We start from the raw sequence: 18,225 nt of genomic DNA on the forward strand, positions 1-18,225 counted from the left end.
TGAGCAGTGCCATACGTGATGAGCTCTGGATACTGCAGTCAGGCCTCCAAGGTATCCGAGGCAGGAGGAGAGGCCAGCATGGAGCAGAGAGGGAACTTCCCATGCGGGCAGCACCATCTCAACCATGTTGTTTTTTCAACTTCCGTGCAGTGGGAGATTAAGTTGACATCAAATCATCATTGTTTCAAGCAAATATGAACGTTTCCCCTATGCTAACCCAGGAGATAATGTGAAAGTCTACAAATTTAGTCAATGGTAATCATGAACCTACATCCCAGTAATGTTGCAAAGGACAATTAATAATTGCACTCCTCTTAATACAGAGAAAATGCTCTATCATAGCTAAGTATTTTTTTAAAATCTGAACTCAACGAGGATAAAATGGCACAGCAAATCTACAGGATCATAAAAACTTCCATTCCCAGTGCACAATGGATTTAATTTCATTATCTAGAGATAGTATGTGTTCCTATTCTTCTGAAATCATCCATTCCTCGTCTATGGTTAATTACTTTATATGAGAGATGCTTGAAAATTATTTCCCCCGTGTGGAAAACTTGGATGAAAATGAGAACATTCTGGTTTGGAATCAAAATTCTCAGTAGAAAACTGTTGGGTTTTTTTTTTCTCCTCAACTGCACAAAGCACTGAATTAAAAGTTTTGAGTTTTGGTTTTCTATGGAAAAGTATCAGCGCTCTCAGTTTTTTTCAAAGAAAGCAGATGCCCTCCATGAGTTGCTTTTTGCTATGTCAAAACTAAAATTTTCTTGGCATTAGGTCTAACCACGCACTGCACCAGTCTCACTGCTACCGCAGCTGGCTAATATCCAAAAGGACTCAGTATCGCTGACAGACACTTTTTTTTAATGCTCCGACACTGTGCCTTGCACCAATACCCTGGGTTGTCCTCAGCCAAACAAGCTCCATGGAGGGGAGATAAATTTGCAGAATCAGACCCAGGGACAAGGGTACATGATATTTTTAAACACACCTCCTTGTTCCTTCAGGATTGTGCCAGAGGCAGTTTGGCAGTTCTCAGCACTGGTTTCTGGAGGCAGAGTGATTCTCTGCCACCACACCTGGAACAGACTTTTTCACCCTTTACCCTAGGACTAAACAACCTTCCCCTGGGCCTTGTCAGAACCATCCATTTGTGAAATGGCTGTGCAAAAGGGGCACAAAAGGCAGGAGGAACTTGGATGCTATTCCAGCCCTAATGTAATAACAGAGGTGCTGCTCAGGAGTGATGTACTCTGTGTCCCTCAGTCCCTCCAAGATCCCAATTAATATGATTCCATTAACTTCAAAAGGTGTGCTAAGTAGTAATGCTCTGGGCCATTAATTCCAACAACGTCAGCATGCTCTTGCTATGACATTTGCCTTAATTAGTACTATAACCCACTACTTGACTGCAAGCTTCGCAGGTAATAATTCATACACAAGTCCCCCATAAACAGAACTTTGGGTGCTCTCTGCTAGAAACTGCACAAATTGGTACACGCTAAAAAATGGCACAGGGGCACAGGATTTAAAATGTTGTAAGAGAAAAGAAAGGGGTTTAAAAAGATGTCGCTGGAGTTACTGTAACTCTTCAAGCCTCAGTTACCCCCTAGGTGTCTGTTAGGCTTCAAAACTGACAGTTTATGATGTTCTTCAGAGATCCACCAAAAAGCAATAGACTGGAGAAAGTGTCTCTGGATGGCATTAGTCTGTAGCAAGCTCTAGGCATCTTGTAAAATATTTACATGGGTTAGATTGAGCTGAAAAGGATCTAGTCCCTTGAAAATGAGAAGCAAGGTCCTCACCCACCCTGAAAACAGCCCCTGAACTACTCAGACTGCCTGCTGCCAGAAATCAATGACATGTGTGGCTTTGTTTCTGCCTCGGTGGTAACAAGGTTGCCCTTGGAGAAACAACCCTTAGGGGGTATTTGCAATTTAGAATGGGGTAAGTACATATACCGTGGGAGGACATATACCTGGAAAGAGGAAAAGTAGAAACAGCCCCAACTTTCCTGTAACTTCTTAGTTTCTGCTGTAATTTATAACAAAGTCTTACGGAAGGGAAGTGGGGATAAATGGGACCCAAAAAGATCACTGTAATAAGAAATAGGTGAGAACCACTGATACACAGGGAAACAAGCAGCCCAAGCCTGTCCAGCCACCAGGCACCCACGTACAGGGTCTTCCCACTCATCTCCTGCAGCAGCAGCAGTCAGAACTCTCATCTTACTACCAAGACAAAAACAACTTTCACAGGCCAAAGGATCAGGATCCCTTACAGATCTGAGCTTAGTTCACTTTCCCCCACACCTTCTAAAACTTGAGAAGTACTAAGTACTGAAAACAGTCAGCAAAGTAAATGCCAATCTAGGCAGCGTTTGAATGAGCCAACTGCAAGTAACTTAGGATAGAAAGAGCTGATGATGACCTGTAACATCCAAGCGCTTGAGATAGGTACATTTTGGCCAGAAGTCTTCCAAGGTCAAGTCTCCCAAGAACACGCAGTCTTGCTAAAGGGCCAGATCTCCAGCAAGGCATGCTGGAAAAGTATCAGCACAAGAGGGCAATGATGCCAGTGGTTATGGGCCAAACAGTCATGCAGAAAGATGTAGGCTGATGGAAGGACACTGGATATTGAGTAAAGACAGGAAATGTAACCAAAGATGTCACCTCCTTCAAAGATGGTCTGTTTGGGATTGGCTCTAGAAAATGGCAGAGATTCAGATGCATAGTGTGTCTTCTAAATGTTATTTCATTCTCCACCTCGACACAACAAACAGATGTTCCTGGTAACAACCCCTCTTGTAGCTAAATGAGATAACATGGATGGCTGAGAGATGCTAAAAATGTTGTTCCCAGACCACTCATTCCTTGTTTTTCCAGCTGAGACTGCCAAGAAGAAAGGCAATGACTGCCAGTTAGAGTTTCTGAAGGCAACACTACTCCAGAAAGAATTCAGATGAGACCAAACCACTCATTTCCCCCAGGACTTCGTTTTCATCAGCAGGGAAGAAAATGTAATGTAACCCTGTAGGCCTTTGACACTGAAGTCTGAGGATCTCAGTCTGATCTCTATTATACTAATGTAAATCAAGGCCTGCTTGTGCCACAGAGTCGGTGACATTTCACCGTTGCGGTATTAATAAGGCCCGAGATATCACCTTCCCTGACGTGCATTCTGAAAGGAGATGGAAGATGCCTTGATTATAATTCACTGCCCTTTCCCTTACATGTGTGATTTGGCCAACTGCTAAAAGAAAGAAAGAAGAAGTCCTGAGGTCAAAGGGGAGTTCTGTGCTGGAGCAGCTCTTCCCCATACTAGACCAGTGCAAATTCACTGGATGAAGAGGTTAACTGAGATGAGAAAGGACATCAGTCCCCATCTCCCACCTCCTTGCCACAGCACTTGGATTTCACATGTTACCAGTGCATTCTCCTGCTGTCGCTCCAGCTTCATGACCTATGAATGACATGAAGGGAACCTAGCAATGCCCAGAGTCTGGGTCAGCAATCCTGCACTTACCCACCCATAGCACACAACACCAATGCACAAGCTTATCACCTGCGGGGTGCTCTGGGGCAGCATCCGCTCCACCAGACTGACACCTTCCCCATGCCAGCATCCTTCCTCTTTCCCACCAGCACTCTGAAAGCCTCAGTGATTCTGGTCATTCGCCAGCTTTCTGCTAGAAGCAGACTGACGAACAGCACAGAAAAAAATACCCGTTTGAACCAAGCTGTGTGATGTTTTGATGGAGCATGATGGGTTTTGCAGCCACCAAGGAATCAGTCATAAACATCCATTCCCACTAATCCAGCCACGAGCAGTTGCTCTCAGTAGATCTGAAAAGCAATACAAGACAGCAGCAGGTTAAATGAAAAATAAGCAAAAGACATGGGCATATCCAAATTATTGCTCCACTCCCAATGTGTTCAGTGCTAGAAATAGCTCAGACTGAGGTTCAAGCCACAGGATTTCCAAACAGCTCCCTGACCCCTCACACTTCAGGAAGGCTGAGACTGGCTTTTGTGGCTTGACTCTTACTGCCAAAGACTTTTTTTCTCAGGGGCTGGTCCAAGTCTGTGGACTGTGCAGCCTTCAGGATCTAAAATCCACTACAAACCGCCCTAATGCTTCTTCCAAGTGCGAGGCCCATTTCCCAGTGAGGCAGGCCATTTAATGCCACTCATGCTTAAAGTGAAAATGTTGTGCAGTTTTTTTAAAGTTCTCCTTCCACTGCCTTCTGATGGGGAGAGGAGAAAAGTGGAAGCATGTGAGAAGCCATTGGCTCTCCTCGTTTAATGTGGGACTGAAAGGCAGACAGGCACCTCAGCACCATCAATGGGTCAGATCTGTAACGGCTGGTTAGAAGAACCCACAGCAAATCTCTATCCAAGCTCACTAACAGCTCCTGGTCAAAACCACCCATAAGCATCAGGAAATTCAGCCTGGGTTCTGATGAGGATGGCAATGGCCCAACTATACAATTTTCCACATCACTCTGGAAACACCCTATCTGCTGAGAAGAGAGTCACTAAACAGAAGTGCCACTTGTTTCAGGCACACATAGCCGGCTCTGGAAGATCTCAGCTCTCATATAAATTAGTCACTATAAAATGGAGAACCCAACACTGGAAAAAAAAAAGGGAGGAAATAATATGAGAGGCTTTTCTTGGTTCATGACTGGAACAGCTACTGTCATTTAAATTTTATTAGGAAAGATTAAAAGGAGCCTTGGAGTGAAGCTGCTGTGATGAAGTGGTCCCAGGGTCTCTATAACTGTGATTGGCACCATACTGATGTGTCAGCCTGACAAAGTTATGATAGTTATTACGCTAGCCCTAAAACAGACCCTTCAGCCTGAGGCAAAATAACAAAAAAGGGGACGAAATCTCCAGAACACAGGAAAACTCAATCCATTTGGGCACAGAGATAGACATTCACCTCAGCATTATTTTTTTCAGAGGTGACGTGGAGTAGATATTCAATACTGCCAAATCGGTACATGGATGACGCTTCTCATAGATGTCTTTGTAGTCTGGCCTGTAGGTGAGGCTTGGTGCATGGACAGTCCATGCCTGCCCTCCCCTACAGAAGCGGGGGCCCCGGGACAGGGGGGAGCAGGCTGAGAAGCCTCTCATCAGTTCAAGACAGTGCCTGCCTTGCTCATGCGGGCTGCTCTGTCACCCCAAAACAGCACTGCAACAGGCTCCATGAGTCAGGCTTAGCATTTGCTAAGCAGGGCATCTGGTTTTATATCCATCTTCACCCCCAGCCATAGGTAAAGAAGCAACAAAGGGTCCTTGGGCTGGTGCCACCACTCTGAACCACTCTGGTAAGAGCTGTCACCTGGAAGTCACAAATGCCCATCCCCATGTCGCCAGCCCTCACAGTGCAGCTTTAAAAATCTCAATTTCTGCAGGCTGCTGCCTTTGAAATCTCTGCCTGCCCTCGAGATGCCTTTTGATGCATGCAACCTACTCACTGACCGCATTACACCACACATCTGAGCGTTATCTCTGGCCCCAAGAGACACTGCCTGCATAAGCACAGCTAACAAACAGAAGCATAATGAGCCCTTCTCACCACCCCAAAGTTGAAGGTGAGATCCCTTTTTAATAATAGGATATTTGGAAGGATTTATAGGCTCTGGTTGTCTCAATACACAAATGACAGCATCAATCAGAGCCAGACAGCAGAGGAGGAAAGCAATATACCTACTAGGTGAGAGGAATGCTGATGTAAGGCACAGGCAGCAGGGGCTGTGACTGGCAGGAGCTGAGGTTTGTGCCTGTACCTTCCCGTCTGGCAAGGGGCGTGGTACCTAGCAGTACATATGAAAGAAAAATTGCATTCTGCATCCTAAGCATGTTTGGCTTGTATTTTAGGACAGACTAAGCCCTTTTGGTTCCATCCCTTCCTGTCTCAGGGACTCTCTACCTGCTGCTTACATAAAACCAAAGGACCGCAAGGGCCAAAGAAGACTCTTCTTCCAGGTCTGTTTGCACCCCACAGCCCCTCACTGCTGCAGAGGTGGTAGATGCAGAGTGTTCACTGTGTGGCACAGAAAGGACATACATCTGTATGGCAGATCAGTGCTAAATGAAAGCCTTATGATTCCTCCACCAATTCCTCCACCAATTAAAGTCCAAACACTCCAGGCAAAATCAATCTATTTTCTTGTTCAGAGGCTGGAAAAACAGAGGGAGTCGAGTTGCAATAGCTGCATTCTTTAAAGACACTTTGAGGAAAGAACAGTACTTTGAGGCAACCAAAGATAGGCAAGCAGATGATAATCCCATGTTGCAGTAAGCACATCCTGAACAATATTGCATATGAACTCAGACAGTCTGGGGCACTAGGTTATCTGCCAATGGAGTCAACTGGCAATCCACAGTACATCTGCGCTGGTCCTCCATCCTTTCTGTCCCTACACATGGGAGGGGAATAGCTGTAATATGAGCGCAGGAGATATTGTACAAGAACAAGGCAGGCGATGATCTGAAAAGGGGCACAAGGTTGGAGAGATTGTTTGTTTTCACAGTGTTTGATCTGCAGAGCCAAAGCAGAAAGGAAGCCTTCCCATCCAGTGGGATTATTTTAATTCAGATTCACCCAGAGAGAATTGTTTAATTTGAGTAGGTCAGGGGTTCAGCTTGCTTTGTGCTCGCCTAGTTGTTTAACAGATAATACCTAATAACCTAATACAGTTTGAAAGGAAACTTATGCTCATGTATTTTCAAAGCTTTCCAGCAAGTCTTCTGGGCAATGCTCCCAATTTAGAACTTATCTGGAAACTAGAGAAAACTATTGAGTTGGAGTTTAGTTGTCCTATGCCATTAGCTACTGCATGCATGTGAACACACTGTACAGTAAATCCTGCGTTTCACTCCTGTGGCTGCTCTACTGAAGCAAGTATTGGGTAGGAAATGGGTTCCCAACCCACAGAGATTTTTGCAACTTTGAAAAATCCCATTTTAAAACAAAACCAAGGCCCCTCAAATCCTTTCTGAAAAGAAATGCATGTGTACCCCAGTGGCTAGGGACTATCAACTGGGACAGGGTGTGTCCAGACACTTCAAGTCCAGGTTGACTTCTGAGCAGGTCTCCTGCAAGCAGACTACTGGGTATGCCACCATCTCTGCTTCTGGAGCTTCTTTGCACTCCATAAATATCATAGCTTCAACCAAACAGTGACTTGAACCCAGCTTTCTCAGGGCTAATGAATATTTCTTTTCTATGAAGTGGAAGAGTTTAAATAGGACAAGCTGACAAAAACCTGCCCCAAAATACCCATGAACCTGGTACATGAAGTTGGGATACATTCATCCAAGCTCAAATTCAGCAGTCTCTCAGGTCCTGCCACCCAGATGAGTGCTGCAACTCCCATGCTATGCACTGTAATAGAGCATGCAATCATCTCTCTCTATGTCCTTGATCAAAGCAGAGTTTAATCAAAACCACCTCCCTTTTGAGAAGTATTTTCTGAGCAAAACTATTTCATCAAAATATTTTCAGCCATCTCAAGTACAACGGCTCAAACCCATTTGTTGAATTGTGCATACTCGGCAATTTAGCAGATCAATAGGCAATCTTTGCCTTTGTCGCTAGCTACAGCAAGAACCTTTGCTGCTGCAGACACTCCCTTCTTTCCGTGTGCTTTTAACAACACTTCTGCCTCCAGCTTTTCTTTGCTTCCATGCACTTTGCAGATACACTTATGAGCAAAGTCAGCATCTCATTCATGGGACAGACAAGGCAGAACAAAAAGAGGGCTGAAAATACACCTCTCTTGCAGAAGGGAAAACTGAAGTCTCTGTCATTCTGCAGGGCAAACCGAGCAAATAACAAAGACCCTCACTTTCCTTTGGTAACAGCCTCAGTGAAATCCAGCCCCAGAAAGCCAGCCAGGAGTGCAGAAGCATATTGTGAGCAATTGGGCTAACAGAGCAAACTCCTAAATGGCACAGGATTGAGCATGTCCCCCTGTGCTCTGCAAACTGCAGCTGATTAATTCCTTCCACATCCCCCTCCATCCTCCCAGCACCTGCCCAGCACCTCCCTCGTAGCCAGCATACACCTTGTCAGAGCTGATGTCTGGGATTTAGCTTTGCTTTCAGTGCCACTGCATGGCCAGCCCAGGGACTGGCATGTGCTCCACTAACCTCACATCTACCCGCTACAGCAGTGGTGTTACAGAGGTGCTGTCCAACTTGCAGAGCTCATCGTGAGTCACTGCTGCATCAGGGACACACAGGAGCGCAATCCAGCATGCAGGAGAGACTCTTTCTTCATGGATGTCCACAATTTGATGGATAAGCCAGGCTTTGAATATGATGTTATACATGTTTTCCAGACATTTTATCACTCTTGACCCTTACTAATCAAGTCCTTACAGAAGGATACCTCAATTTCCCCATCAGCACAATCAAACATAAATAAGTATAGTCACCAAGCACTCTCCCTCAGTTTCAAGGAAAAAAAAGCAGCATTTCCAGACATAAAGACCTCACAGTCACCACCAGATCTTGGGAAAGTGCTGCAGCAATTTCTCCCTCTTCCTCCAGGGCTTTAGGGCTCATTACCAACCTAACAGATAGACAGGGTTTGCCTGTTAGGAGCTTTTTTGTAAGACAATCTATCTGCAATTCAAACAGTTTAGAACACAGCATGAACACAACACAATTTATCTTAACTGAAAACAGCTTCAATCTGGCACTGTTTGTCTTAGAAAGCAGGTCTCCCTCCCAGGGTCATTCAAGTTACACAGAGCTCTGTATGTAGAGGCTGATGCTGAGCACTTGCTACTCAAGGGGAAAGCAAGGCAGGCAGCCTTTCTGGGGGATTGCTCAGTATCTTACAGCCCATCCAGCCGAGGAGCTGTAGGATACAGTCACCAGTTTCAAGTAGTTCTTTGGCTGGAAATTGCTACCACTCCTCTGTGTTCCTCACCGAGGTGCAAGCCAAATTCTTCCTGCAGGTGAGAGCAGCAGCAAACTGTAACTCTGAGGTAAGAAAAGTGCCAGGGAGTCCTCTCATCAGCCCAGGTTTATCATGATGAGGACCTGGAGCTTTTGATGATGGCTGAGCAAAAAAATTATCATAACCCATAAAACAGGCTGACCTCAGACAGTTTGAGGCTTTTTTTCAGGCTTTTTCAGTCAACTCTGAGCCCTTCCCTCCTCCAGGTCACACTAAATGTCTCATTTCCCCCCCAGAAATTGTAATGATTTAAATAAACATCACTTTCAACAAAATGTGTCACATTTTATTCTGAGGCTGTCAGAACAAAACCTTCCCTGGAAAAGTTCTCCCTCTTCGTTTTTGGCCCAAACAATTCACTGAACTGAGCCCAGAATCCCAAATAATTTCATTCTGCAAAACTGTATTTTTCAGTGAATTAAGTATTCCTCAAAAGGCATTTCCCCCTACGCTGATGACCTCTACCATTTCCTTCTTTGATGTGGTAAGTAATAAAAGATGACTAAGCAAGAACAAAACACTCCTTTACTTTACCACTGCACAAGCGATTCCACACCCAACCACTTTTTCATGTTAGATAGAGGTCCCTCAGTCTTTCAGAGACATGAAGTTCCTCCAGAGAGAGGAAATTACTTGCCTAGAGTCACACCGAGCCAATGGCAAGGCAAAAGAGCTCTCTTGCGTTACAACTCTCTGCTTGAACCACAAAACACCCTTGAGAGGAAGAGATTTATTTCTACAGTTTCCTGATTTGCAACAGAAGCACCACCACAGGGGTTATTGCAAGGAATAATCGTTAGCAGAAATAGCAGAATTGTGCCTAAAAGCACCAGATAAGACAACAATTGCATGGTGCGAGATGTCATCCCCACACCTAGTGAGAGACAGGCCTTGGAGCGGAGGGCTTGCAGTCTGTGAAGACAGCTGAAGGATGCGATGGGAAGTGTTAGTCCCTTTGAAATGCAGAGAGAAGCAGTGACTCCACAGCATTCATTCTGCATTCCCACAGCAGCAGACTGGCAGCTTATCTAGGCCAGACTTTCTTCCTTAACGTATTATTAGCCAAGAAACCACAATTCATTTGTGCAAATTTCCCATTTCTCACTGGTTACTACTGAGACTGTCTTTGCTGCCCTACTCAATGCTGACTGCCTCCTTCCATGCAGAGTGGCAGCGATAGGGGCAAGGATGTGCAGACGAGATTCCTTTTTGATCCATTGGATAAAAACCACGGAAAGCTTTCGAGGCTGACCCTGCATGAACTGAGGGAACACGAATGCAGTGCACCTTGCCTATTTCTAACTCCTACAGCTTTCTGAAATCTCAGCATGATTGCTAAATTCTATTCCGCAGAATCCCAGCTTCAGTCAATGCTTAGCAATGACTGAGCATTATGCCCTCCTCCTCGGGGGGCACCGAATTCAGGAGGCTCTTAAGTGCAAATAAGAAGACCTGTATTTTGAACACCTCCCCAGACTCCGTGGGCATGCCTGCATAGACAGGCACAGGTCCACCAGTCCCAAGCTCTGACCTGCTTGGTGCAAGCCAAATCCTGCCTAGAGATACGTAGCACAGTTACTGCAGCACTACCCACTCTTGCTCACGCTCGGGGCAGTGTCGAGGTACCTACCCAGCCCTCAGAATGTGTGTCTGATGGGGCAGTACACGAGCACAGCACGTGTCCCACCACCCTCACCCAGGCAGAAAGCCTTTCCTGTGGCTTCGTGCCACAAATAAGATCTATACATTTTCTTTCCTGCTTTCTTAAAATTAACATTCTGCTGGACAGAGCAAGTCCAAGGAGTCCCAAGAACACGGGGACCGTGTGCCTTATACTGCACAGCGCGGAGCCCTTGCCACACAAGCACTCGGCGATCAGCAGGCAGTGCATTTTTCAGTAGCTGGCGAGCACCTGGTACCACACTGGTTTCTCTGCCCCTGAACGGAGATGTTTGACAAACACAAGTCTATAAAGGATAAAAGCCCATGTTACCAAGAGAGGAAAGGGAGGGGAGAACAAATCCAAACCACAAGATACTGAGTGCTTTTTTGGCTGCCCGCCTTACTTCTCACAGCGGCTGCCCACTGGCAGTGAGGAGGGGTTCCCAGGCAGAGAAGACCTTGTTGATCCGGCTGTTCCTGAGCCCCATTTTTACCTGGGCTCTACCCATACTACCAGCTGTACTTTGAATTTCCTTCCCAGCCCTCGTGTACGTGTTTCATCCCAATGCCGAGGCCGGGCCTGGGAGCACGCCGACGACCAAATCTACAACGTAATCGTCACTGCCCATGCTTTCGTAATAATCTTCTTCATAGTTATACCAATCATAATTGGAGGGTTCGGAAACTGATTAGTCCCCCTTATAATCGGAGCCCCAGAGGCTGGAGGGACAGGGCTCTCCTCGCTCCTCACGGAGGCAGCAGCCGTAGGGCGGGAAGAGGCGTGAGGGCCCCTACAGCTCTCGCAGCTCCTCACCGGCGCTCACTGCGCCCCCAGCCCCTGGGGGCCGCTCCCCTCCAGGCCCCTCTGAGCTCCCCTTTGCCCCCCCATCCTCACTGCTCCCTCAGCGGCATTTCCCCGTGCCTCCCAGCCGGGCCTTCTGCCCACTCTGCCGTGCGGCGGAGCCCAGAAGATGGCGCCGGTCCCTCAACCACCGCCGCCTTCCGTGCCGGCGAAGCCGCGGGGCTGGGGGGGGTGGCACCTGCGGGGCGCTTAGATAAATAGGATGGAGGAAACCTCCCTGTCCCCCGGGGCAGCGATTAAAATAAAACAGCCCCTTGCCATGCCCGCAGGGGAACAGGAGCCATCGCCCACGGGGCTTTGACTGCAGGTCGCGGTGTGAAAGGCGCCCGCGAGAGACAGCCGCCTGCGGGACGTGAACCCGCCGATGGGGGCTGGCACTCGGGGCGCTGCTGCGGCCCCTTCCCGCCTCTCCTCGCCCGCCTCCAGAGACCCGGCGAGAGCTGGAGAGCCCCGGGGGGCGCTTCGGGGCACCGCCGACCCCTCCCCGGAGCGGCCGCCTCCAGCCCGGCCTGGCCTGGGCAGGGCTTCCCGGCCCTGGTGACACTCGCTTAGGGGAAACGGGAACGTATGGCGTCACCCCTGGGAGGTAAAAGGCCAGTTTTTTGTTATGGCAGCTACCTGCAGAGACCAGGACATTTGCTGCCTACAGAACAAGTTTTCCAGCACCAGACGGAACAGTCCAGGGAACCAGCGGGTGAGGCGGCCTGTGAACGCCTAGGCCTGGACCTGCAGCCAGGAGGATATTTATCTTTCCTCTGGATCGGGCTGCAGAGGAGTAACGTGCTCTCCCTGGTGCTCTCCTCAGTCGTCACTACCTTTAAATCTTTAAATCGCCACTGTGCGATTGCCAAACAGCTTTGATGCCAACCTAGTGCTTTCAGGCTGCGGCAGGAATTCTATGAGGGAAGGTTTGACGTGACAGCTGGGACTAGGTGCTTTCGACAGACCTCATGAAACACAGGAGAAAATATCCACTTACAAGCAACAAAAATGCAGCATAAAGTTGGGTGGGTTTTTTTTACATGGCTGGTTCTTTGGAAATGTTTTTCTTTCAGGGCTGCTGTTGGGAAGGCAATCCTTGGGATGCATGGCAGTCTCTGGTGGAACTGAGGAAGGAAATAGTTCCCTTCAGGAGTTACTCTCATCTCACCCTTATGTAGATGTACACATAAAAATCAACAGCGAAGCCTGATTTCTCAGCAGTGGCAAACAGCGTCACAAGACAAACTGAAACATCAAGAGCTCCCTTTTAAAAAGGGAGTCAGAGATCCCAAACACCGGCATTCCTCAAAGACAGCAAAACTCTGGGCAACTGCCTGGTCTGGCGCCTGGCCTGAGCGCCAAGGCACGCTATCCCTGCTGGAGGAGTGAGGCAGGGGAAGGTTCTTGAGTGGGAGCTGGGGAGAAGCAGGGTAGCAAACCTCACGGGCACGGCTATGTGGGACCCTACAGGGAACCGAGCCCACTGGATACAGGGCACACACAGCTGCCATCTGGGTGTTTGTATCACTGTTGTCAGAGTTCTCTCGGGGGAAACACCTCCCGTGGGAGATGTTTCAAAAAGCTCCACTCTATTTGTCTTTCTTCTCTTTTCTTTTTTCTATCCCTGCTAGTAATCAGCTTCATCTTCTAGGTGCCCGATTCCCAGTGTCTTGGTTAGAGGATCTGGTGGCACCCAGGGAATCATTAAGAAATCCGTTAGTAAAAAGGTCCTGCTCTGGACTGCTCTGTGGAATAACCTTGGGAAACCCTCTGAGCTCTGTGAGTCCTAATCGATACTGACACCAGCTCTCATGGGACTGGTTCCCGTCCCAAGCCTCAGAGGATCCCTCCACTCTCAGTCTGAGGTCGTGGAAAAATGGTCTGCCTTCCTTGGCAAACTGTGGTTGCACAAGAAGGAAAGCACACAGCATGCAAAAATAACAGATTTAAGACTAGAACACTGTGGGAAGAGGCCCAAAACCAAATTGCTTCAGATTTCCTTGCAAAGCAAGAGTCCAGGGAATCAAACTATTCCTGAACACAGCACCATCTCCTGTTTCGCACACAAATTCCCCAGTTGCATGTGCTGAAACACTAGTTTTAAATAATGTTATTTATGTGCTTCACCAGCATGCAAATGTAAGTCTTTGGGGTAAGAAAAGCTCCTGGAAAAAGGTGTGTATCTGCAGGAACTGAAACTTAAGTAAAGGTTTGCCCAGAGAGAGTACAAACTATACTTGGGGTCAGTCTGGTCAAATCAGTTGGACTATTTGGGATGCCAAGTTTAGGCTTTTGGAAACCTGTGAGCACATGAAATGCAAGTACTTTCATCAGCTGGGGTGTCTTTTAATTGCAGGGTTTTTTTTAAAAAAAACTGCTTGGATTTAAACTTCTGCTTTATTGGAGAGCAGCATGGGCTGGCTGCTCCTCAAGGGATGGAGAGCCAGGAGCCGAGTGTAATAATGCAGCCGGCAGAGATGGTGGCCTTGTCAATGAGTTCCTGCAGCGCTGTCTGGGATCCTCTCCCCATGGTCACCAAAGGAAGGGGGCTGCCCTTGGCTCCACTGGCTTTAGCTCGGCCCAAGCCCAGGTGCCAAAAGCCCCAGGAGAGGGGACGCTCTCAGGACCTTTACACTCTTCCCACTGACAGCCCAGCTATGCTGTCATAGTGCATAGGGATGAACAGTCCTTCTGGCAATCATTAGAAGAGTGAATTGCAGAAAGACCAACCAAACCACACCAGTAATTCGAAATAAAGTGGGGAAGGCGACTCCGGAAGTCGTTGTGCATGTATCTAATTCCCGTGGAAATTACTTCTCCATGCCCGGAAGAATGCCACTTGGATATTTGTAAATTCAAGTTGTCATTTTGGTCATACTGAAGTCAGTTAGAATTTCACAATTAACTTAAATGATAGTTAGAATTTAAAATCCATGTTACTACCCTGAGACATTTAAAGCTCTTGTAGATGAAAAATAAAATTTATCAACCATTTCTCCTTCACACTGAAAGAGTGCCCTTCACCAAACAATTGCTGCGTAACAGTTGTCTTCATCCTGCTGAAGTTGAGACCAGAATCTACAGCACCAAATGCTCTTTCTTCAGAGCTGTCTGTATCTGAGCACACACACACAAAAGAGAGTTAACAGCAGGCCTTGCAGACACACGGTTTTATCTTAACACAGCTAAAACATTACCAGCTAATTCCTGGAAATTCAAAGCAGCCAGGTCTCAGACCCCACTCACACGTGTTGCTTGTGATAAGAAGCCACACTTTTGTATTTATGCATCTGTTTGTCAGTGTGACTGAACAGGTTAGCTGGTTTACTGCTAAATATGTCCTGACTGTCTCGTTTCCTCCCAGCCCAGCGTCAGCCAGCTGTAAGGCTGCCTCTCCGAAGAGTTATTTTGGCACTGCTGGTCGCTAACAAACAGCCATCACGCTCTAGTCTGGGGGAGGCTGCACTGTGGCTGGAGATGAGTAAATTTTATGCTCTCCATACAGGGCCTCACAATTAAATGCTTAATTGTATCATACCCTGAAAGCCTCAGATAAAGCCATTTGGGAAAGCAGTGCTCTAATTTCCAGTTGTTTTATTGTTCAAGAACTAGAAATGTTAAAAGCAGGAACAAGATTCTGGTTAGACAAATCACCAGAGATACACAATTAATACTAAACTGTCATTAACCCTGCGTACAGCTTTACAAAGCAGACTATAAAATAATCTGAAATTGTGTCCTTGCCAAATTCGTCAGGACGTGCCTTTTCAATACAAAGACACTGATTGTTTGAAACAGCTCCTAATGAGTCATTTTGGGCCACAGATAAATTGTTTCTGCCTCAAGGGATTCGACTCCCCTTTGTCAGATGCAGCAGTAGCAATGATATATCCCTGGTTTGCTTTTTATCATCAATTTTGTGATGTCTCTATGTAAATCCAGCCAGACCCAGGCCTGGGACGCCATTTTGGCAGGGTGGCCCAGGATCAGAGTTAAGACGTTTCTGCACCAGCAGCACTTTCCAACACCACCTTGAGCTTCAGCACAGCCAGATCCGTTTCCTTCAGGACAAACTGGGAGCAATACTTGCCTGTTGCTGGGGTGGGTTAGTCAGCACAGCCCCACCTAATCCTACGCACCCACCCTTTGTTTGTGACTCAAACGTTTGCACGTTATGATTTCTTTTTCCTCATGGACAGTAGTGCCAGAGGCTGGGAGACCATGCAGCTGGGTGGGTTATGCCCTGACAGGACTGTGAGCTTGGATGCGTGACTAACTCAGACCCAGAGGGAAGAGGACTACCTGGTGTGGTTCCCATGGCTTGGCTCCCTTCTGAGATGCTCTTTCTTTATGCTTTGAAAGTGGCACCTTTAGGAAGACTGGGCCTCATTCCCTTTTATCAGAAGGGACACACAGCAATGATGTAAAATACTGTTGCATCGGCTGCACCAATATAGAGTAGCTACATGAAGAGTAGGGTGAGAGAGTCACGCGCACTCGTTATGGACACAGGACCTGCCACCCATCGCAGCTGCATGTCTGCAAGGAAGCAATACAGCACTGCTACGGAGCTGCCCCAGGCCAAGTCAAGGAGATAGGGGAGACCATGAGAGGGCACACAGATGCCCTCATTTCTCTTTTCACCTCATGGGCTGCCCAACCACACACCACCATGCAAAGTAACCCAGATGTTCCCTTGTGGCTCCAGCTTGACTTCAGCGTAGTCATGCTTCAGCCTTCAGAGAAGGTACCTGATGTGGTCCATACCACTGAGGCTGAGGGACACAAGAGTTGTCTCCACCTCCTGCAGCTGGAGGGAGTGGAGCAGCTGTATGCATTGCGAAGGTGCTTTTAATTTCCTCCCCTGATGCAGTGGGAAGGTGGAGGGACAGTGGGTAAACCACTTCAGTGGTTTACCTGAGACCAGGCTAAGGAGGCCTCAGCAAAGCCAGGAAGGAGCAGGGGCTTATTATCACTTCCCCATACCAGATGCAGTTAACACAATCCTAAATACCCTCTCCCATGAGAAGAGAGGAGGGAAGCTCTTGCTAGCATGGGGGAAAGAAACCTGGGAGACCAAGTGGCCTGATTTCACCGGAACCGTGTTGTGTGGCAGTCCGGGAAGGCTGTAGTAGCACAGCAAGCTGGCTGGGTGTTAAATTGTGCAGCTTTGTCACCTGAGCAGAGTCCAGCAGTGAGGAGTCCTGCTGCTCAGCCACTGCGCTACCTTGAACAGTAACCTCACCTTATTGTGGGATGACCAAAATATTTTCCTCCCTGCCGAGCACCCTGCCACTATCCCTGTAAACTGGAAAGGTGTGAGAGGTGCCAAGGCAAGCAAGCTTGAAATTACAGTTTTCATTTAGCATGGAAAACAAATTTACCATTTGTACAGCCCCTCCTCCTTGTCAAAGAAGTACAAGGTGAAGAAGACACAGCTGCGAGGCAGCCTCTCGCAGCTGAGCATCTGTATCAGGCAGGAGGTCTCTGTGTGGTGTGAGCTGCTGATAAGACCCAGGAGATTCGCAAGCTTCCACGCAGTAGGGAGCAGTTTGCAGTCTCTGCACTTCCAGCAACCAACGCACCTGCCTGGGGGTTGCTCTCAAGGTCCCAGGAAGCGTCAGATCAATCCACCGGCACCTTCATACACGTCCCACGGACACTGGCTGTTTGCCAACCTCTCATCACAGAGCTCCTCCCATTTAACAGCGGCTGAAGTTATCTGACCGTGATCGTTCTCCGGTACAGCACAGACAATCTCATACATATTTTTGTTAGGTTTAGAGAGATTTGTGCAGCATAAGCGCTTCTCATTTCCACAACAGAGGTCATTTGGATCAAAGGCTCTGATGTAACACGGCAGATTCTTTGGCTCGCTCAGCTCAGAGTCTCTCTACAGAATCATAAATATAGCCGAGACATTATTAAAATTTTAACAAGTTTCTCTCTCGGGGACCTCAATTATTCACCTGTGAGTAGCTGTTGTTTCATCACCAGGAGGGAGTCAAATGGAAAGTGCGAAAGCAGGTATGGGTTTGAAGCTTTTAGCAGTCATTTTGTTTTACAAATTAACGGGGATAAAAAGTCCCCACCAAGCTCAGTACGCTCCTTCCAGGTGGTACTTTCTAAAATGTACTCATTGTGGCAAGAACTTCTTAAATAGCTTAACGGTCTTGCATCCTCAGTTAAACATAGCCACAGCCACTGATCATCAGTATCCTTGACAAATACCATATCCTGGTGAAGGTTACTAGGCAAAGTCTGGCTTGTAAGGGGGAAAGGAGCTCAAATAAGGGAGCAACACAAGTGTAGCTGCTCATCAGCATGGAGTTTTCCCCACCTACATTCAGGTCACATTTGGCAAACATTTTTGATGACCAGTATTTATTAAGAAAGCATTTATGAAATGTTAGCTAAATGTTTCTATTTGTAACTTTTGCATGGGGCAAAAAACCCCCCCGGGTTATCATGCAGTGAGGGAGTGGAAGTTGTTCCACACTGGTGGGAGGGGATTGTAAAGCACACAAGCCTTTCTGGAAGAGTTGCTGAAGGGCAGCTAATTCCAAAATAGTTTGTCTGACCCTAATGCTCTGCGTGGCCCATTAGCTTGTGCTGCCTCTGTTGTGCCCTCGTTATTCCAGCAAAATCAGAAACTGGCACAAAACCTGTTTTTATTTGAAGGGGGAAATCTCAATCGGACGTTGGCCTTTAAAATGGCCTTAGCTTTTAAGAAC

The sequence above is a fragment of the Ciconia boyciana genome, chromosome 10, assembly GCF_034638445.1.
Source record: "Ciconia boyciana chromosome 10, ASM3463844v1, whole genome shotgun sequence".
In the NCBI taxonomy this organism is placed as follows: Eukaryota; Metazoa; Chordata; class Aves; order Ciconiiformes; family Ciconiidae; genus Ciconia; species Ciconia boyciana.